Source organism: Thamnophis elegans, chromosome 7 (genome assembly GCF_009769535.1).
Source record: "Thamnophis elegans isolate rThaEle1 chromosome 7, rThaEle1.pri, whole genome shotgun sequence".
Taxonomy (NCBI): Eukaryota; Metazoa; Chordata; class Lepidosauria; order Squamata; family Colubridae; genus Thamnophis; species Thamnophis elegans.
This window is the reverse complement of record NC_045547.1, coordinates 28,587,036-28,610,359: the sequence shown is the minus strand read 5'-3', so window position 1 is coordinate 28,610,359 and position 23,324 is coordinate 28,587,036.

Genomic DNA, 23,324 nt, shown 5'->3' with positions numbered 1-23,324 from the left:
TGTGATTGTAGTCTAATATGGTTTACTAATTTTCCATATTTTTTCACTTCGAAAAGCTCTCAGAACAGTTTGTAAGCGCATTTTTTAAAAAGTACTCCCTGCTGTGAAACCTGTCTTTAAAAAAATGCACAAAGTTTCAGCTAAGTTTTACAACAAAAGAGAAGGACTTTCAACTGTGTTTTACAAAATCCTATGTTATGTTTATAACAAGGTAATTTAAGCTTTTAGGCTGTAAATGGTTCCAAACTTTAGACTAGAACGGCTGTTTTTGTTTTCACCTAAAATTGAATGTAATTCCTCTCAGCTACTTTTCTGTTCCTGTTCATTTTTTTCTCATGTTCTTGCCTATTGAGTGAGTGTGGCTAATTCACCAGCCAATAAGTTAGTTAACAGTAAACAACTGTTTACTCCCAATGTGGCTCCCAATCAAGGAGCCACCATGAACACTCCCACCAAAACTGACCAACCAGATAAACAGAGAGAATATCCTACTTCCTCCCAGCCCTGATGATATTACCTAGATGGGTAATGAAGCATCTGCAAGAAAACAACCCAGCTCAGAGAGCACAAAGCTACCCTTTTGTAGATACACATCACTTAAAATGGTGTCAAACTCGCGTCATCATGGCATCCTGATGTGACATGACTTTTTTTTCCTTCACTAAACTAGGTGTGGGGGCGGCCAGTGTGTGAAACACCCAGACAATGGGCTGCAAGTTTGACAGCCCTGACTTAGAACATAGTTTCTCAACTTCTGCAACTTTTAAGATGTGTAACTCTTAATTCCCACAATTCTCCATGCTGGCTAGGGAATTCTGGGAGTTGGAGTACACATTTTATAGTTGCTGAAGTTGAAAATCACTGACTTGGAACCTGAAAAACTAAATTGAATGGTTTGCTATGCTTAGATCCATTCAGTTACAGCTGTCACTCTGAAATCCTTGGTGCTCTCTGACTTGGTTTTCTGTAGCTGTTTCACTACCTGGCTAGGTAACATCTTCAGTGCTAAAAACGAGTAGTGTTTGCTCTCTGTTTATATACAGTAGTTTGCCTTGTCAGAATTGGTTTGATTGTTATATATTACAGGAATATATAGATAAAGAATATTTACACACCATTAAAAAGAGGATTAAAAAAGCTAAAAAGGAAGTAAAAAGACCAGGAAGCTGCCTCAATAGCAATCAACAACCAGATAAACAGATATTACGGTAACATCAGACAACAAGCAAGCAGTAAACAAGCTACAAAGTCAACAACTTAATGTAGTGTTTCTCAGCCTTAGCAACTTAAGGTTGAGAAACACTGCCTCAATTTAAGTAAACATACTGTGCTGACTTCAATTTTAATACAGGAATAATAATGTAGGTTCGCCCACATTACACCCATCCTCCGCGAGCTGCACTGGCTACCTGTCGATCTCCGGGTGCGCTTCAGGGTATTGATGACCACCTTTAAAGCACTCCATGGTAGTGGATCTGGGTACTTGAGAGACCGCCTTCTGCCGATTACCTCCCTTCGACCGATTAGATCGCACAGATTGGGCCGCCTCCGGATCCCATCTGCCAGTCAATGTCGACTGGCGACTACACGGAGGAGAGCCTTTTCGGTTGCAGCTCCGACCCTGTGGAACGATCTCCCCGTTGAGATTCGTACCCTCACCACCATCCAGACCTTCCGCACGGCCCTTAAGACCTGGCTCTCCCAGCAGGCCTGGGGATAAGTTCTTAAATTACCCGCCCGAGTGTTGACTGTTGAATGCAAGTTGGTGTTTTATTATTTATCTTGTTTACTCACTTTTTGTCTTTTATTATTGCACCCCCTTCCCGTGATTGTAAGCCGCCCTGAGTCCCCTCAGGGAGAAGGGCGGCCTATAAATCTTAATAAATGTCTAAATGTAGTTAGTGGTGATTAGGAGAATTAAGGATGTTCCTTTCTCTTTTAAACTCTGTCAAGGGATCTTTAATACCAATACAATTATTTTGTTTTAAATTTTATTAAGAAGCTGCTTCTAGATTAAAACTAATGGAAACGAAGTGAACTCAGTAGCACCCCCAGAAGAAATATATATATATATAGCAAAATAGCACTGGTTGTACAGTGAAATACTGACTTCAGCATCTCCAAAGGCTGGCTCCTGAAACATTTTACATTCCTCCTTAGATCTGCACTTTCAATAAACCCTTAAAAGTTTGATATTGTATGTGGAAAAAAGGCACACAAGTCTAGTTCTAATTAACAAATTCAGAGGGAAAAAGAAACGTAAAGACAAATGCTGGAATAGCGTGACACAATAGAAGACAATGTATGTATGTTGAACTGTAAAGAGTCGTTGGTGCTCTCTGAACTTGGTCATTTGCTTACAAACGTTTCATTACCTAATTAGGGAACATGTATGCTAGCAAGTGTGTCAGGTGGCACAGTTTAAAAGAGCAAGGAGTTTTTAATTGGTGCTTTCTTTCCTGATGGCTTCGAATTACATTATTCTTCCTGTATTAAAATTGAAGCCTACTCTGTTTATTTAAATTTAGGTGGCATTTCTCAGTCTTAAATTGCCATGGTTAAGAAACACTGAGTTGAAGGGCTGGGGACACAGGTCACAATGCAGAGGGGCAGGCAATCTGCAGGCACTGGGATGCTGCACACATTTTGGGGCCCGGCCTTACTCATTACAGGTTTTCAGGCCTCCAGGTGTTGACTTCTGTGTGAATGTGACTCAAGTTGGAAAACATTCCCCATCAAAGTTTTAATGTCCCTTATACAAGGATTGTTGTTTTGCCCTGAGAAGAGAAGTGTAAATGATTGAATTAGGGCCGGATAAAGTCCACCTGCAACCTCCTCACCCGTTAGCACTTTAAGAAAATAAGTAGTTTTCCACTTTGCAATCTGGCAACTTGGCTCTGATTGCACAGTTTCAAACTTTGGGACATTTTTATAAAAAAAGGGAAATGGTGGTCTGGAAAGGAGAAAGTTGGGTAATGTGCTTGAAGGGCCATAAAGAAATATGAAGACATATGTAAGTTCCTTTATTATCTTTATTTCCCTCTTTGACTGCAGAGCTTTCAGCACTCTTATCAATCTATTCCCTAAATTAATGAGGAATAGAAACTTAGATTCCTTGGCTAAATAGTGCATTCCATACTTGTTCACTGCAAAGTTGGATCAGGCCCATTTCCTGCCTGCAGCAAAGAGAAGTATTGTCAGTAAAGTGCAGGAAAAAGCTGGGAGGAAGACCAGGCCTGCTATGTTTCTACAGCAGCTAACTTGTGCCATGCCATAAACACAGAACAGGAAAAAACAGCTGTAGGCACTATGACTTTGCATTGTGTATTTAAAAGTCTGCAAAAATTGGCTCTTTTATCATTTCCTTCCAAGACTCTGGGGCTTGGGTGGTATTGTGCATTATCAGGACAAATCAGATTTACTGGCAAAACTTATTGTGAGCATCATTTACAACAGCCACCATTGCATGTACTTTTCAGATGAGATCAGAATCCCTGAGTTTTCATATTTCCAAACATTAGCAAATGCCCTCGAACACTCAACTTGTAAATGCTTTTTGAACTATTAATATTAAAAAAGAACTTTCACTTGTGCAAAAAGGAGTTGTTATGGTCCCAACTATATTACTGCTCAAAGAAAGAACATATTCATATTCTTTACTCTTTTCATTTTCTGTAGGAGGTCTTACAAAATAACGTTTCTCAACTTGGGTTGCTCTTGCTTTCTCATTGCGTTATTTTCTTGTGTATGTATTGTAGCATAAACAACATTTGGTAACTTCTGTTCACAGTGAATTCTGATGGTGGGCACCAATAGGATTAGCATCCAAACTGAACTGTGGAGAAACCGGGAGATTTTGGAGTAAATTTATGACAATTTCCCTCCAGAGAAAAATAGTGGCACTTGAGCCTGCTCAGTAGGCTCCAAAATGTTGAACATTTGATCGTTCTGAAAACAGAAATGTTAGCGGGTGAAATGACATTTCCTCCATAAGCTCCAAAATTCTGGAATAAAAAGTAAGAAAACTCCTTTGTTTTACTTTCCGTCCCATTTATTTTCCTTTATTGACAAACTCAGTTTGGAAGCATAGCAAGACCACTCAGACATGATACAGTTTACAAGTTTGTAAATGACAAGAAAAAGACATAAATTCCAATTTTCTGATATGAATTGCTGAATGTATAATGTTAGATGAGTGCAGAAATGAGAAATACAGCTGACTTGGCTACTAAGGATTAATCTGGTTATCTGGATTTCTGAGACCTGAAGAACAGATCCAAACATACACAAAGCTTTCAAAACAATTTAAGTTTTGAAAACAGCTGCTCTCTGGAATTTCAGTGAATAGTGAGGCTGCTGGGATGGGCATTCCAGCTAATCAACAACCCTTGAGAGGCAGGAAGTGCAAAATCTGCAGCTTCTGGCAAGGTTGTTACACTTCATCTCTCAGAGTAACTCCTGGACTAAAGGCAGAATAATTGGGCAGCAGGTTCAGTGGTTCCTTCCATGGAGGCTTACTACCAGGAACCATGGCTATAATAACTGCAATCTTATTCTGGCAATACTGGACAGGATAGCCTAAAACCCAGCTACCTTAATATAGTCTAACCAGGTAAACGGACAAGATCCCAAGCTAGGTGCAAGAGGTGAGCAGGCTGAGCTTGAGGGCGGGGTTAAATGTGTCATAGGTTTGGAGTTACTGTGCAGCCACAAGGGACCCAAGTCCAGCCCCCTGTGAATTCTCTTGATCCTTACATAGCACCATTTTGGCTTAACTATTAGTAAGCCAGATTCTTGTGTATAGGTAGCACGCAATAAACCTTTAGTGATTTGAACTCAACTCCCATTCCTGGTTACTTGCCCTTTGACACTGGGCTGGTAATTGGTCCTGATACTGTAAAGCAATCACCCTCTCTGGCCCAAGGCTGGCTGATAAAATAAGAGGAACTTCAAAGGATGAATACACGACGTGAATATTGATTCAGAGACTAATTGCAGGCTGAGATGAGAAGTAAAATGAATATGCTCTCACGATCTCAAGAAAGGCCAGGGCATGAAAAGCCATTCATTTCACTGTAAACCCATGTATATTTCATATCCATAAAATCTGGTATAATTTTCAATTTCAATTTACTATGGCTATTAGGTAACACATCTGGTATATAGTTTGTGAATATTTATCATGTGATAATAGTAAATCTGAAATCTTTTAAAACCTACACCAAGCAACATTTGGCCAGGGCCAGATTGTAACCTGTCTTTTAAGCTGATAAAGGTAAATCAGCTTTCCTACTGAAGCAACAACTGTGTTCTAGAAGAGTGTAGGGGAAATGTTACACAGCATATCTTACTTACTTTCAGAATATTTTTTAAAAAATAAAGATGAAAATTAGAAGCAGATATTTTTCCTTACCCTGTTTCCCCTGAACTCTCCGGATAATAAGCCCAATTGGGCTTTTGAGAGTATGCACTAAAGTAAGCCCTCCCCTGAAAATAAGCCCTCCCCGAAAATATTGCAACACAGCAGCAGCCATGAGGTGACCACGCTCCTGCACCTCAAAAATAATAAGACCACCCCGAAAATAAGGCCAAGTGCTTTTTTCAGGAGTCAAAAGAAAATAAGACCCTGCCTTATATTTGGGAAAACACTGTAACGTTTTACGGAGGAAATGTGCTGCTAAACTGATAAAAAAGAGATCTAAGAGAACATTGGATGCCACACAGAGAATTCTGCATAGTGAGGAAGGATTCCAACCAAAATTTCTCAGTCAGAGAAATTCCCAACCATGACTCTGTGTAGGCCATGTATAACACAGACCTTATTTACCTAATGCAGAGGAATCACAGGGAAGAAAACATTTGTCACATTCTGTGTCCCAGAATGCTTAATATAAAAAAAACTCAGCTTCTCCTCTTTTTTATTTCTTCTCTTCTTAAGTGAGAGGCGGAGAAGACAGTCTTTAGATGGTATCTAAAAACATGCTGAGGAGAGTTCTATAATAAAGTGGGAAGAAAAATACCCTATTTATCCCTTTTCTAATTCTGAAGTTGAACTGCCCACTGAAAGGCCAGAATAGTCCTATGGATTCCTACCCAAAACTGCCTGGAATAGAAATGCTCCTCTTAGGATCTGTTGAAATGCCGCAATATCTAGTTCCATCTTGTATTGCTGCTCTATTCGGATCTCAAGAAAAATTGCCCTACAGCTATATTACAAAATTGTACACCATGGTTCTGCTTCACAGCCAGAATTTATGTTCTAATGCACCGGTGGCTTTGAAATAACTTTAAAAGTTGTTTCTAAAAATAGTGCCATAAAACATTCCAGTCTTGCTTTTACCCTTGGTGTTGTAAAAGGTCAGATCCTAAACTAGATATTCCTGGGAATTGTACAGCCCAACAGGTAGGCAAGTGAATCCATACTTTATGTGGGATTGCAAACAAGATTGCAGTCTGGAATACCTCTGCCTAATATTTATTTTATTTATTTATTTAATTTGTCGAACATGTACTAGATAACAGATATAAGCATAAACATGGACATGAACAAGGAATGGGTACAAGTAAATGGGGACAGTAGGACAGGGATGGTAGGCAGGATGGTGCGCTTATGCATGCTCCCTCATTTTGATATCTTGACTAGGCATTCTGTATTCTCCCAGAATACTTTATTTCTTCACATTTCTTGCCTTACTTTCCTACTTTTTTCCAGCCAGCATGTGATGCCTTTAGTGTGTTCAGTATACATTGCACTTCTCAGAACAGGAATGGGCAATCTGCTTTTAGGGCCATATGTCACTTTCTGCCTAATTTCTAAAGCACTCTGGTGGCCCAGGCTTCTGAAGAGATCTAATTCTTCCATGAATGAAAGAAAAATGAAGCTTTTGATCTTGTTTGTTGTTGATTCAAAAACACCTAGTATGTTGCCCTCTTCCAAGGAATTTATCTCTGTGAGAAAGCAGTTCTTGATTTAGAAAATAAAATGCACATCCATGATTTAGGCATTTTCCATCCACTTAGCTATTTCCCGTCCTAGACTGTTTATTATTGCTGCATAGCTGAGCACTTTGTCATTTGCTAGTTCATCCTTCTTATTCATGGATGGTATTATCTATATAGGATTTTATTCTTGGACAACAGAGATTAGTTGTATATAGACAATGTTCTAGTTTTGTCTTGAAAAAAAGTCCTCCTGTCAAGTCTACTTAATGGCCTTGTGAGCATTGTCCAAACGATGATTGCTAGAAGTAAACTGCCTTTACAAGATGGTCATTTCACAGGATTTTTTTTCTCTATGTTATCACCAATGTCTTACTCCCCAGTGAAATCTGATCTACAATTGGAATTCGGTTTCTTCATTATGGCACTGTATCTCCTGTAAAGGTTCCTCTCGCACATATGTGCTAGTCGTTCCCCACTCTAGGGGGCGGTGATCATCTCCGTTTCAAAGCTGAAGAACCAGCACTGTCCAAAGACGTCTCCGTGGTCATGTGGCCAACATGACTAAATGCCGAAGGTGCATGGAACACTGTTACCTTCCCACCAAAGGTGGTCCCTGTTTTTCTACTTGCATTTTTACGTGCTTTCTAACTGCTAGGTTGGCAGAAACTGGGACAAGTAATAGGAGCTCACTCCGTTACGCGGCACTAGGGATTCGAACCGCCAAACTACCGACCTTTCTGATCGACACGCTCAGCATCTTAGCCACTAAGCCACCCTGTATTGCTGCATCTGCTGTATCATGAACTAAAAGGAGGTGGCTGCTGCTTCAGACAACCCGTATTGGATAGACTGTGGCTGAGTGCAAGAACTAGCCCAGGAACTCTGTGTAATCCATAGGCTGTTTTATGCCCTAGGTTTTGTAGAGGATGATCTTTAATTGCTTGTGAGAATGATTTATATGATAGTCTAGGGATCTTTTGTATGGCAATAATGGGAGAAATATATTGCCCTTTGCCTCAGCTCAAATCAAATTGAATCTTCATTACAGTCATAGACCAGTATAAGGAGGGAAGGTTACAGTCGATTAAAAGTGTAGAAGATATATCAGAGTTGAAATGTTATGGAAAGTTAGAAGATATTAAAACAGAAAATATATAAAAATATCTATAAGACTCTAAAAGAAGGGGTAGGAGCTTTAGATGAGTCTAGGGGATCATAAAAGTTAACATTTAAAAGACTATATCAAATTACAAGCACCATAATATAACGAACTAAGTGCTCATTAAGTCTTGTTTATGGCAAGGGTCATCATCCAATGAATTTTGAGCCTTGCTATGTAGAACCTGATAACACTAAGTATTTGTTGTAGCAGGGTTGGTATCTGAAAGCAGCAGGGAGGTGTGTTATTGTTTGTGCACCGTACTTATGCAGTAATGGTGAAATGAGGTTAGCACAAAGGTCTCTTCAGTAGAAGCACTGGAGAAAAATACACACAGTTTTGTGTGTCCAGAGTTACAGAGATATTGTCTCAATCTTTTGGCCCAGTCATGTTTTCCTCCTGCCTGCCCCAGCTAATGAGTATTTAGTGATCTTAATAAAAATATGTTTGTATTGTCACTGGAAAAATAATTATGCACATCAGCCTCAGCTATTTTTTTCTTTTTTTTTTCAAGGAAGTTTTGTCACATCTGACAGTAACTTTGCAACTGGCTGCACACGCACACACACAGACACATTGCAAAACCTACAGGCCATTTTGTATGATGAGGCCCCGAAGAGGGAGAGAGCTTATGTTGTTCTTTAGCAGTAATGAGATTCCTTGTTAGCAACATGATGCACATAAGCTGGGGAACGTCTTTAAAATGTTTACATAGCATTGTTATTTTTTAATCTGGATTCTGAGCAATTGGCAAGGTCAACTCAGCCGGGCTATTTTTCATTCCAACTCCAGTCATCTTGAATTTAAAACAACAAAAAAGTTGCTATCGGGATCCTAAACCAATTCTGAAAAAGTAGGTTTAAAACGCATAATTAATCTAATTTAAATCAGCTTGATTTCTTTCTTTTCTTCCAAAAAATATTCACTTTAGGGCAGTGGTGGAATTCAAATTTTTTTACTACTGGTTCTGTGGGTGTGGCATGGATTGGTGGGTGTGGCTTGGTGGGCATGGCAGGGCAAGGTTACTGCAAAATCCCCATTTCCTTCCAATCAGCTGGGACTCGGGAGGCAGAGAAGAGATGGGGTGGGGCCAGTCAGAGGTGGTATTTACTGGTTCTCTGAACTACTCAAAATTTCTGCTATCGGTTCTCCAGAACTGGTTCGAACCTGCTGAATACCACCTCTGCCTTAGGGTGATAGGAATTATGTAGATGAGGGTATACAGAAAAGAAAAGTTATGTGTTGGGAGGAGTCAATGTAATTTCCATGTTGGAATGCGGTCCTCCTCTGAAGTAGCATGTGAGGCTTATGGATGGGAGTATGAACAATTTGTTCTGCAACTTCAACTGTTGCAATTACGAAAGCCAACTGGCAGATGTATCTGACATGCTCCAAAATAGGGGGGGGGGGGTGTTGTAAAAATTAATTGTGCTTTAAACAACTGACTGGTTGTTCAATCTTGCAGAAATCTTAGGCAACATTTTTCACACTGGTGAGAGGACCTCACTTCAAGGCAGTGACTAATAATGGAAAAAAGTACTCTGCAGGAGAGTAAGAGCTTATTCTAAGTACTGAAAAGTACCACCTCTTCACCCCTGGCTGGTTGCAGAGATATATCTGAAAAAACTAGAATTCTTCTCAGGAGAGGCAAGACAAAAACCACATCCTCTTTTCCGAAGCGGAAATACTCTACTTCAGTATTAACTCTCCAGGGAGCAACAGAGAATGAAAAGCATGGAGGTTTAAAACAAAAATCAAGAGGGAGCATGTAAGAAAGTCATTGGTGTCAATTGGCCTGCTGGTTAAAGGAAGTTCTGCAAACATCTAGTTTAGGAGTTCGAGAAACAAAGCGGCTATTGTTCCATATTTATAATTATACAGTTTTGCCAATAGGCAGGAAACTCCCCAACTTACAGTCATCAGCTCTTCACATACTGTACATTTCACTTATTTCCTGAGACATCGTGCCCCTGGCTTCAAGCCTTCCTTAAATATTTTGTATAAAAAGGTAAAGGTTCTCCTCACACATATATGCTAGTCATTCCCGACTCTAGGGGGCAGTGGTCATCTCCATTTCAAAGCCGAAGAACCAGTGCTGTCCTAAGTTTCCGTGGTTATGTGGCTAGCATGACTAAATGCTGAAGATGCACGAAACGCTGTTACCTTCCCACCAAAGGTGGTTCCTATTTTTCCAATTGCACTTTTACATGCTTTCTAACTGTTAGGTTGACAGAACAGAAGCTGTATGCATGACATTATTTGCTGTTTACCGTCTGTCTTGTTTAAACACCAAAATTTCTTACATGACACATGGTGCTATAAACAAGGCAGGGAAGATATAGAGATAGTCCACGACTTAAGACCACAGTTGAGCCCAGAATTTATGTGGCTAAATGAGAAATTTGTCAAGTGAGTTTTGCCCCATTTTATGATTTTTCTTGCCATATTGGGCAAGTGAATCACTGCAGTTAGTAACATGGCTGTTAATAACATGGCTGCTAAGTGAATCTAGTTTCCGCATTGACTTTGTTTGTCAGAAGGTTGCAACACATGACCCCAGGACACTGCAACTGTCATAACTACGAACCAGTTGTCAAGCATCCAAATGTAAACCATGTGACCATGGGGATGTTGCAATGGTCATAAGTGTGAAAGCACACTTTTTGCAGTGTCGTAACTTTGCACATTCACTAAATGAACTGTTGTAAGTCGAAGATTACCTGTAATAGCAAAAAGCTATTAGGAAAGTGGAGTCCAGCTGCAATAAAGCATAAGGTGAGTGTGGTTACTAAGACATCTGGCCTGAAACAACACATCCTGTACAGTGGTGGGATTCCAAAAAATGTACTACCACTTCTGTGGTGGTGGCTTGGTGGGCGTGGCTTGGTGGGCATGTCAGGGGAAGGATACTGCAAAATCCCCATTTCCTCCCGATCAGCTGGGACTTGGGAGGCAGAGAATACATGGGGGCCAGTCCAAGGTGGTATTTATCAGTTCTCCAAAGTACTCAAAATTTCTGCTACGGTTCTCCAGAACTGGTCAGAACCTGCTGAATACTACCTCTGATTTTGTGAGAAAGCAGGGGCGCTTTAAATATATTAATCTAAGTTTATTCCCAAATTTTCCAATGTAGTGCCCTCCTAATATGTTACACTTCACCTCTGGACTAAGCTGAAGATGCTATTGAAGATTCCTATGTATTTGGAACCTATAAGGAATTAGATGAGACAAAACCAAGTAAAACAGAATCTCAGCATGATGGAGGTACTTTCATGTAGAAACAGACTGGCTTCCTTGTAGCTCCAATGTTGGCTTCATGAGAGATTGTACTCCGTCTGAAACAGAAACTCTACTATTCGGGATTCTCCTGGACTCAGAACTCCTACTTGAGTTCTTGTGACACTGAGATAGAGGAGCCCTTCCACACCTACAGATGGGGCAACAGCTGTAGTCCTTTTTTGAGCAGAAAGCCCTAGCAATAGTTTTAGTTTAGTTTAGTTTAGTTTATTTGGATTTATAGGCCGCCCTTTTCCCTGAGGGGACTCAGGGCGGCTTACAATCATCAGGGAGGGGGTGAAATTCAAAACAAACAATATGTGCACAAAATAAATAAAGTAATAAAAACACAACTTGCATTCAACATTCACACTCGGGTGGGGCAAATCGAAGATTTGAATGCACTAATCATTTTGAGATTAGATTGCTACAATTATGGATTCTACTTCAAAGTCTCCTTTGTAGACTTATTGGAAATTGCTGTTTGTCCAGACTGTATTTGTAAAACCATTAAGAGAACCGGTTTGATGGAATGGTTCCGATACGAGGCTAGAAACCAGGAGATTGTGAGTTCTTGCCTCACCTTGGATACGAAGCCAGCTGGGTGATCTTGAACCAGTAACTCTCATCCTATAAAGCAGGCAATGGCAAACATTTCTGAAATCTTGGCATGAAAACTTTAGGGCTTGTCCAGGCAAGGTGCCAGGGGTCAACATTAACTCAAAGATATGCACATGCGCACAAAACCCTTACAGTGTAAACCCATTTTGTAAATGTTGCATTTCTGGCAATAGGTTTCCAAGTTCAATTAAAATTGATATAAAACCCTGACAAGGCTTAGCTTCCTAGTTCTTTAGGAGTCATTTTCTTCCAGAAGAATTAATCCTGAAGATATTCAACTGTATGTTCCTCAGAAAAATGTTTTTGAGTCTCTCTCATGAATGATAGAGGTGAGGGCCTAGAGAAATGAGGTAGTCTATAGTTTACATCTGGAAAGCACCAGAGCAAAATGCCTTCTCCATTTCTGTATAAAATTTCAAAAATGGTCAATCTGTACCAGTGATGGCGAACCTTTTTGGCACCAAGTGCCTGGAAAGCTCATGCATGTGCGCCAGAGCCAGTGGTGGGAGTCAATTTTTTTTACTACAATGGGCGTGGTTTGGTGGGCATGGCATGGCGGCATGGCAGGGGAAGGATACTGTAAAATCCCCATTCCCTCCCCACTCCAGGGGAAGGTTACTGCAAAATGCCCATTCCTTCCCAATCAGCTGGGACTCTGGAGGCAGAGAATAGATGGCGGTGGGGCCAGTCAGAGGTGGTATTTACCAGTTTTCTGAACTACTCAAAATTTCCACTACCGGTTCTCCAGAACTGGTCAGAACCTGCTGAATACCACCTCTGGCTGGAGCACTGAAAACCTGAAGACTAGCTGGTTGACGCATGCATGCCTGTTTTTTAGCCATTTTCAGGCCATTTTCCAGGCATTTTGGAGGTCATTTTCAGGACGTTTTGGGGGATGACTTTGGGAGGAAAACAGCCTTTTGGCTGTTTTCAGGCCGTTTTCCAGCACTTCAGCACCTGGGAAGACCAGCTTGCTGGCATGCATGTGTGGGGCAGAAATCAGAAGAGCAGCTGGAGATGGCACATGTGCCCACAGGGGTGGGCTCTACATGCCACCTCTGGCATGCATGCCATACGCCATCAGAGATCTATAGCCTTCCAGATATTTAATTACAATTGAAGCAGGTTAAGACTAAGGACATGGGTATATTTGGGGCTGGAAGTATGCAATAGTTTTGTTTTGTTGGTATAATATAATTTTCCTATGCCAGGACAAATTGGAAGCACTGTATAGAATCAGTATGTCTATGTTACCTTGAGCAACTCCTTTATTTCTCTCTTCTACTTGTGCAGAGAGGATAATAGAAAAACAGTTGTTTAAACCAAGATAGGTATTCCATTAAAGATTTTGAATGTTATCTGTGGACAGAATGACAGATGATAAAACGGATTTGTCCTTTTTAGTGATAGAGACTATGTGCCTGGAAGTGAAAAGCAAGAATATCCAGCCCGAGCTGCTGCTGTTTGGAAGTGAAGGAATTAATAATAGTTTCTACCATTTTTTGTTCAGAAATTGAATTGACTAACTGAATACTTTGCTAACTGACAAAAGGAAGTTTCCACCACATATGGAGATAACAGCCAATTTTTAGGAAAATACATACTTGCTCTGTGACAGCGGTCTCCAACCTTGGCAACTTTAAGACTTATGGACTTCAACTCCCAGAATTCCTCAGCCAGCAAAGTAAGGCCAGCTGAGGAATTCTGGGAGTTGAAGTCCACAAGTCGTAAAGTTGCCAAGATTGGAGGGTTCCACCACAAAACTGCACTCGACTAAACCGCGCTCGACTAAACCGCGTAGCTGACGTCATCAACAGGGCGACAACAGCGCGGAGACAGAAGCACGCTGTAAACCCTAAACCTAAAATTAACCCCTAAACCTAACCCCCCTAAACCTAATCCTAACCCTAACCCTTAACCTAACCCTAAACCTAATCCTAACCCTTAACCTAACCCTAACCCTAACCCTAACCATTAACCTAACCCTAACCCTAAACCCTAAACCTAACCCTAAAGCTAACCCTAACCCTAACCCTTACCTTAAGTTGAATCGGCTTGCTTTCAAAGCACTCTTCTTTCTCCGCTCTGGCTGTTGTCACCCTGTTGATGACGTCAGCGACGCGGTTTAATCGGGCACGGTTTAGTCGAGCGCGGTTTTGACGGGTCACGAGATTGGAGACCCTTGCTCTATGATACAACTTTCTTAGGTAATGTTACCTGAGAGGACCACCTCATTTCCCCAAATCAAGGACTCAAAGGAAACTTTGTTGTTTTAATACAGGTTTGGACTTTGAAACATAGATAAGCAGCTGATTTGGACACATTTTTTAATTTTAAAAGCATCTTGCAGGTACTTTCACAAAATGGCGATTAGGCTTGCCTTTGTATGTAACAGCTGTTACAAAGGGCATGAGCAGCTGCAAAATACTTATTTGCTAAAAGGCAAACTGATAACTCCCCACCACACCTCCAGCCCTATAGCATGTTAGCCACTACCTCAGTTTACCTTATTTTTTTTCTAGAAATGTGGGCTTAATTCCTGATCTCACAAGTTTTGTAAGCTTTCTAATATTGGCCAGAAGCACAGTTAAAAATAAAGATAATGATGCAGATTACTCATCTTTGTGGCATGCCAGCTTTCCATTTATTTTTATTTAAGTTGAAATAACCTAAAGATTAATAGTATTAGATGGGAACACAGAGGCTGCAATACACCAAGAAAAATGTCTGTACGTTCCTTCAATTTTTCTTTACAGGATGGTCTCTAATTTCCTGACCATTCCTGTTTTAGCTGTTGCTGTTTTTTCTTTGTGGAATGTGGTGTCCAGAACTAGACAAATACTTAAGTGGGGTCTGACCAAAGCAAAATAAAGTGGTACTAATATTTCCTCTGATGTGAAAGTTTTATTTCTGTTGAAGTAGTCTGGAACGGCATTTGCTTATTTTGCATCAATAATATTCAGTTTATGATAATCTACTACAGTATTAAAAATAATTTTCAGAAGTACTGTTGACAAACCAAGTATCCCAAACCTGTTGCTTTTTTGCTTCCTATGTGAAGAATTTTGTTTTTGTCTCTTGAGGTATTGGGTAGGGAATTTAATTTTGTGTAGATTGCAGAGTCAATAGGTGTCCCCCCCCCTCACTCTCTGAGCTATTAATAAAAATATGAGAGTATATAGGCCAAAAGAGAATATGGTGGCACCTTACCAGATACTTCCGTCCTGTTTGAGGAGAAATCATTGAGAAATACAATTGTTAATTCATCCCATTCTAAATTAGGTTGCTAATGAGAATGTTATATGGTATTCTATCAAATGCTCTGCTGAAATAAAGGTATGTATACAGCACTTCAACTATTAGGGAGGTTACCTGATTAAATAAAACTAAGGTTAATCTGACAAGACATCTTCCATACAAACCATACTGATCTCTTCCGATTACTGCATCCTTGCTGATTAATTTTTCATGATTTGCTTCAGAATTTTTCCAGATGTTGATTGACTGATACCTATTCTCTGGATTCCCCCTCTCCCTCATCATGTGTTTGTTCTCTTGTCAGTCCCTCAGAATATCTCATATAAAGGTTCAGGAAAATAATTAGCTAATTCCTTTGGTACAGGTAGTCCTTGACTTACGGCCACAACTGAGCCGAAAGTTTCTGTTGCTAAGAAAGACAGCTGTGGGCTTCCTGGGAGGAGCTTGCTGGTGGAGGCAGCAAAAAATCAGCTGCCTCCGAATTCCTGGCTACGTACCTGTTTAGAGGATCTTCCATCTGACGTCTTATCAGGTTTTCTTATCCTTCAGGCAAGAAGGAAAGAAGAAACTGTTTTGCTGGCAAATGCTCTTCGATTTTTGCAGCTTTTGTGCTTGCAAGGAAAGGGGGGCTAGCCCAAGGCAGAACGGCTGTCCGTGCTGGGAACTTCAAACTGCCTTGTGCAGGACAAAGTAGGTCTCTCCCACTCTGCTCAAAGTTTTGTTTGATTTATTCTTATCACGAGCTGGATCCGTTTACTGTGGACAATAATTGCTTATCAACATTTTAGCTTCTTTTCTTTTTCTCCTCCGAAAAATTATTTACTCAGAGGCTTCTAAAATGGCGCCGAGCAGGCTGGTTTCTCCGGTAATAACGAACACTTTTTGCTAAATCCTCACAAGAATTCAAAACAAAAGAGATTGCTTATCATTTGTTTTGGTTTCACAATAGAAGAATTTTACTCCTTCATTAACCTTGCTTATTTGGAAGTTAAATGGTGATGAATCTGCTGAATGGTCTTGTTACAATGTTTACTCACTGAAAGTTTTGCCAAGCCTTAAACTTCAAAATAAAAGCCTCTTTACTTAAAGCTGCATATTCAGGCAATAGAGTTTCATTAACTGCAGGCAGATAAATTTTGAAATGGCCTCAAAACCAAATATTAACTTGAAGTCGTCACCCTCTACTTCCAGGGGCACATCTTCAGTGCCTGGCACAAAGCTGCAGCCTCCGCTTCCTACACCCCCTGCTGGGGATGTGTTAACGAAAGAATTTTTCCTGAGTAATCTAAGCGAGGCTCTTAATGCACAGACAATTAAAATGGAAGATAAGTTTAGAGATAATAGAGAGGTGGTAAAGCAGGAGAGAAAAGAGGAAATAAAAGAAATGAAAGAAGAAATTAAAAGTGAAATAAAAGGACTTAAACAGGAGCTGTATGAGAAATTTGATGCTAAGGTTGATAAAATTAGAGACGACATGCTGAGTCTTGTAACTGTATTAACAGAACATATTTCTGGAGTGGAAGATACTCTAGAGGTTCTTAATGATGTCAATGCTAACTTAACAGTGAAAACAGAGGTGGTGGAACAAAAAGTGGAAAATGCTGAAAAAGAAATTATTATGATACAGTACCGACAAATGGAGTTCGCATTAAGAGTAAGGGGGCTGCGTGAGGAGAAACAGGAGAACCTGAAACAGATCCTATCGGAAGCTTTTGACCGCCTGATGGGAAGACCAGGGACCAATCAAGACTGGCAAATTGACAAAGCTTACCGCGTTAACTCCTGGCTGGCAAAGCAGAAGCAGCTTCCTCGAGACATCGTTATATACTTTACTACAAGAGAGTTTAGAAATATGGTACTGCAAGCATCTTATAACACTAAGCTTCAAATTGGCGGTCAAGACCTGGTTGTTTTGAAAGAGATACCACCTCAAATGTTAAGAGCCAGGAGAGACTACGCTTTTTTGGTCGAAGAACTCAGAAATCGTCAGATACAGTATAGATGGGATGCACCATTTGGCATCATATTTACATTTGATAAGCAAAGGTACCGCCTCAACTCTGTATGGAAAGCCCAAGATTTTTATTATAATATATTGAAGGCCGGACACCCTGCACCATCTGGACCTAGAGAAAGACCACAAGAAGGACAGGATAGACAGCAAACTACACAACCACCAGATAAGATGGAGCATCTCTCTTCTCTAGAAGTGCAAGGTGCTATGGAACCAAGACCAAGCCGCATGACTACTAGACGTATGGAGAAACAAGCTAAAAAGCAACAGCATCAACAATCATCGGCCATCGATCAAGGATCTACAACAACAAATCTGGAAGCAATGGGAGGAGCTAGACCTAAGGTTAAACAGGCCGTGCAGGAAGCTCTAAAAATGCTTCAACCAACCAAAGATGACAACTAAGATTTTAACATGGAATGTCAACGGACTGAACTCTCCACAGAAGAGGAAGAAAATATTTCATTATCTCAAACAGTTTAAGAACGATGTAATTTGTTTGCAAGAAACTCATATCAAGTCAACTGATCAAAAATATTTGATCAACTCAAAACTTGGTCAACATTTTGCAGCTTCTGCTATGGAAAAGAAGAATGGTATAGTTGTATACTTAAGAAAAGATATGAAAGCTGAATTAATAGAAGCAGATCCCTTCGGAAGATATATTGCTTTAGACTTAATCTTAGAAGGGAAAAAGACATTACTTTTGGGAATTTATGCTCCCAATCAACAGCAAGATAGATTCTATAGAAATCTTCATGCTAAATTAGTACAGTGGGACTATAGTTCCTGTATACTATTGGGTGACTGGAATGGAGTGATAGACACTAAGAGAGATAAGAAGATTTCCCGCCTAAATACCAAGATGCGAGCAAAGTTACCCAAATCTTTCTTTGACATTATGGATGATTTTGAATTGAGAGATATTTGGCGAGAAAGAAATGCAGAGGAATGTGACTTCACTTTCTTCTCGGACAGGCATCAATCCCTCTCAAGGATTGATTTTATTCTAACCACTAATGATTTGCTTTCTAGGGTCAAGAAAACAAAGATTGCAGCTAGGATCCTTTCGGACCATAACCCAGTTTGGATGGAGTTGGGAAGGGTAGTGCAGGCAAGAAGGTCTTGGAGATTGAATGAAAACTTATTTAGATATGAAAAGTATATTAATGATTGTAAAAAATTACTATCTGAATATTTTGTTTTGAATATGAATAAGGGTACATCTATGGAATTTGTATGGGACGCAAGCAAAGCGTATATGAGAGGAGTTTTGATGAATATAAATAAAACACATAGAAATAAGCAAGGGTTAAAACGAACAGAACTGGAAGAGGAAATTAAGAGAAAAGAGCTCGAGTTAATAATGAACCCAGACGATACAAAGGTTAAGGAAGCTATTAACATATTAAAATCTCAATTTGACATGTTGATCTCTGACCAGGTGGCTACTAATCTATTATATGCAAAACACAATACTTTTTGTAATGCAAACAAACCTGGCAGATGGTTAGCTTATCAGATTAGGAAAAAAAGGAAAACTCGAAATATATCTAAACTGATTTACAGAGGGAAGGAGGTGTTTCAACAGGAAGAGATTCAAAAGGCTTTCGGGGAATTTTTTACAGAACTGTATAAAGGGGATAAAATTAATGGTTTAGACATAGACAAATATTTAGACAAAGAGAAAATACCTTCAGTTAGAGAAGAACACAGGCAAAAACTGAATCAACCAATAACCTCGGGGGAAATCCTGCAGGTAATTAAGCAATTAAAGTCAGGGAAAGCACCAGGTACAGATGGCTTGACAGCGGTTTACTATAAAAACTTACAGTTAGAAATGGTAGAACCTCTTAGAGAATTATTTAATATGATTCAAACGGAAGGTAAAGTCCCTCCATCTTGGAAGACAGCGTTTATATCTTTGATACCCAAAGAAGATCAAGATACTACTCAACCCAAAAATTATAGACCTATTTCATTACTGAATGTAGATTATAAAATTTTTACTAAAATATTAGCAAATAGGTTAATGTTGGTCACTCAACAATTGATACATACGGACCAAACAGGTTTTATACAAGGGAGGCAGATGAAAAGTAATGTTAGATTAATTATTAATGCATTAGAATATTTGGGAAAGAACAACCAGATCCCTGCTGCGTTTATATTTTTGGATGCTGAGAAGGCCTTTGATCGAGTTAACTGGCAATTTCTGTTGAAGATATTGCAAAAAATGCAGATAGGAGATAATTTTTTACAGTCAATTAAAGCAATATACCAACAGCAAACAGCACAAATCATAGTCAATGGAAGTTTAACAGACTCTTTTCAAATTGGAAAAGGTACAAGACAGGGCTGTCCTTTGTCCCCATTATTGTTTATTATAACTTTGGAAGTATTGTTGAATAAAATACGGGGCTTGGATGGTTTAAAAGGGATCAAGATTAGGCAGCAAGAATATAGAGTCCGCGCTTTTGCGGATGATTTGGTCATAATATTGGAACAACCGCAGGAATCCAGTATGGTTTTAATGAATATGATTAATCAATATGGTCAAGTGTCGGGCTTTAAAATAAACTTAGGAAAAACCAAAATATTAGCTATAAATATGAATATTAAACAAAAGGAAGAATTAGGATTGATGCTAGGATGTGAGGTAGTTAAAAAAGTCAAATATCTTGGAGTTAACATTTTAACTTCAAATGGGAAATTATATAAGCATAATTATGAACCACTTTGGCATAGCATACAGACAGAGATGAAAAAATGGGAGAAATTGCACTTATCTTTGCTGGGTAGGATAGCGGCAGTGAAAATGAACATTTTACCAAAATTTTTATTTCTCTTCCAAATGTTACCTATACTTAAAAAAGATGCGAACCTTTTAGAATGGCAGAAGGGTATCAATAAATTTGTGTGGGCAGGAAAGAAGCCGAGGGTAAAGATGAAAATAATGCAAGATGTACGTGAGAGAGGAGGATTGAAGCTACCTAATTTAAAACTATATTATGATGCAGTGGCATTATCTGTAATTAGTGATTGGATTCACTTAACCAATGATAGAATATTGAACATTGAGGGACACGATCTGGTATTTGGGTGGCATGCTTACCTGTTATTCAACAAAAAATTGGATAAGAACTTTAAAAGTCATATTTTAAGAAATGCTTTATTGCGGGTCTGGAAGAAATACCAATATAAATTAAATGACAAGTTACCCATGTGGGCAATTCCTAGACACGCAATTGAAAATATGAATACAGCACAAAAACAGGACAGAATTACCTACAGACAGCTTCTTACCTCGGAAAGGGGGGTATTACAATTAAAATCTTTAGAGGTATTAAAAGAGGAGAAGGTAGTTCAAACATGGTTCCAGTATGGGCAATTACAGGCTAGGTGGAAAATAGATCAAAAAATTGGTTTTATTCAAGTTGAGGATAATCTGTTTAAACAAATAAGAGATCAAAGCTTAATGCATATAAAGAGGATATATAATGTATTAATACAGATGGATTCGGAAACAGAATTAGTTAAAGATTGTATGATAAAATGGGCTCAAAATATTGAGGAACCAATAATGTTGGATACATGGGAAAGAATCTGGGTAAGAAATGTGAAATTTACACAAGCTCAAAATCTGAGAGAAAATTTTTACAAGATGTTCTATAGATGGCATTTAGATCCTAAAAAGTTGGCTTCTATGTATCCGAATGTACAGCCTAAATGTTGGAGGTGTGGTTCTCTCGATGCTACATATTATCATATATGGTGGACCTGCCAAAAGGTTAAGGCATTTTGGATAAAAATATGGTGGGTCATGCAAAATGTTTTTAAAAGAAGGATAAAGTTTAGTCCTCAGTTATTTTTACTAGGTACAGTGGTAGAGACCAATTTGACTCTGCACCTGATAACTGCAGCAAGACTGTTGGTGGCGCAATATTGGAAGAAGGAAGACTTGCCTACAATCCAAGAATGGACATTGAAAGTAACAAACTTAGCTGAAATGGCTAAAATATCAGCATATCTCAAAGATCATTCAAATGAGAGATATAAACGAGACTGGAAAAAATGGATTGACTATATACAAAATAAATACGGGACTAAGAAATTCCAGTTAGCCTATGCTTAAGATCAGAAATGATTTAAACTGTTAAAAGTCAGTTCAGTAAGAAGAAGCTAAGGTCAATCTAGAATGTTATTAATTTCTTTATTTCTTTTTTCTCAATAGATTTTAGACTGTGTTAGTTAAAAATCCATACCGTGTACGGGTTCTGGGAAGTCGGGGGGGGGGGAAGGAGGAGGGGGGGTGGGGGGGTGGAGGGAGGGAGGGGTACACACAACAAAAAAAAATTGTACTTCAATGTCTTAATGATTGACAAATGATGACATATTTGTGTTTTTTTTTAAAGAAAAATAAAAAAAAATAAATAAAGACAGCTGTGAAGTGAATTTTGCCCCATTTTACAGCTTTTCTTGCCATGGTAGTTAAGTGGACCACTGCAGATGTTAAGTTAGTAACACAGTTGCTAAGTGAATCTGGCTTCCCCATTGACTTTGCTTGTCAGAAGATCACAAAAGGTGATCACATGACCCCAGGACACTACAAGCTTAAATACAAGCCAGTTGCATCTGAATGTTGATCATGTTACCATAGGGATGCTGCAATGGACGTAAGTGTGAAAATGGTCATAAGTCACTTTTTCAGTGCCTTCGTAATTTTGAACCGTCACTTAAATGATTTGTTGTAAGTCGAGGGCTGTAGCCTAGGATGCAATCATCTGATCCTAGTGGTTTAAGCCATTGGAAGTGACATTCTGTCAATCTCCTTCAAACCTATTCCTTTATCCTCTTGAATTGATGGAACACATTTCTTGCTGGAAAACATTGACACAAAAAAGACACTAAACTTGTCTTCCTTTTCTTTTTCTTCCATTCAATTGTATCAGATTCTCAGAGACTTCCTGGACAATACCTATAGTTTCCTTGGCAAGTTTTTCAGAAGTGGTGGGCCATTGCCTCCTTCCTAGGGCTGAAACAGAGTGACTTGCCCAAGGTCACCCAGCTAGCTTTGTGCTTAAGATGGGACTAGAATTTACAATCTCCTGGTTTGTGGCCTGATGCTTTAACCACTACATCAAACTGGCTTTCATTTTTCCATCCTACCTCTTAGCATTTGTCCATATTCACGAAACATCTGATGTACTGATTCTTTCTCTTTTATTTTGAACATGTAAGTTTTTAAAATTATTCTTAGCACACTCTTCATCAATTTCTTTATCCTGAGCTTTGGATTTCAGCTTACAGTCAAATGGAAATCCACTCAAAGCTATTTTATAGTCAATTTTGGAACTCTCTATGTGATGCCAGTTGATAAGGAATATCTTTTCCATGTATGGCTAGGCTTAATCTGAATCTCAAAATATACATGTCTTGCATACTTGAAAAGAAAAAAGAAAAATCTTACAGTCTTTGCAGAACCAAAATTGGAACAATTTTCCAATCATGTGTTTTATTCCAAGGCACTTAATTCTTCAGATATGTGTCCAAGAAGCAACTAACAAACTTTGCAGTGAGGGGATGAGCCCAGAGAGGCTGTGGGAAAGAAGAGACCCGGTTGCAAGGACACATCAGCAAGCCTGAATTCTCTGTGCTCTTTCGATTGCGTTTTAGGATGAGGAGTGGGGGGAGGGAAGAAAAGGAAGTCCTTTTGGTTCATAGCACACTAATTAGGAAGGAATGGAATGTTATCTCCACTGCAGATGCTGACTTCAATATCCCCCAGCCTTTTGGCAAAAAAAAAAAAAAAAAAAAAACCAGCTGCAGTACTGTTCTTAAAATAATTAAGAGGCACTGGGGAAAACGGAGATGCCAAATTTTCCTTGTCCTTCAGCCCCCATGATAATTTTGAATACAGAGTTCAGCCAGATTGTTTGTGGGATCTAATTATCCCCCAACCCCCAAGGTTTCCTCCAGCTCTGTATATGGCATCAGAAAGTACTGGAGGGATTTGTGTCTCTGGTTAGAAACCCCTTGGGCAAAACCAAACTA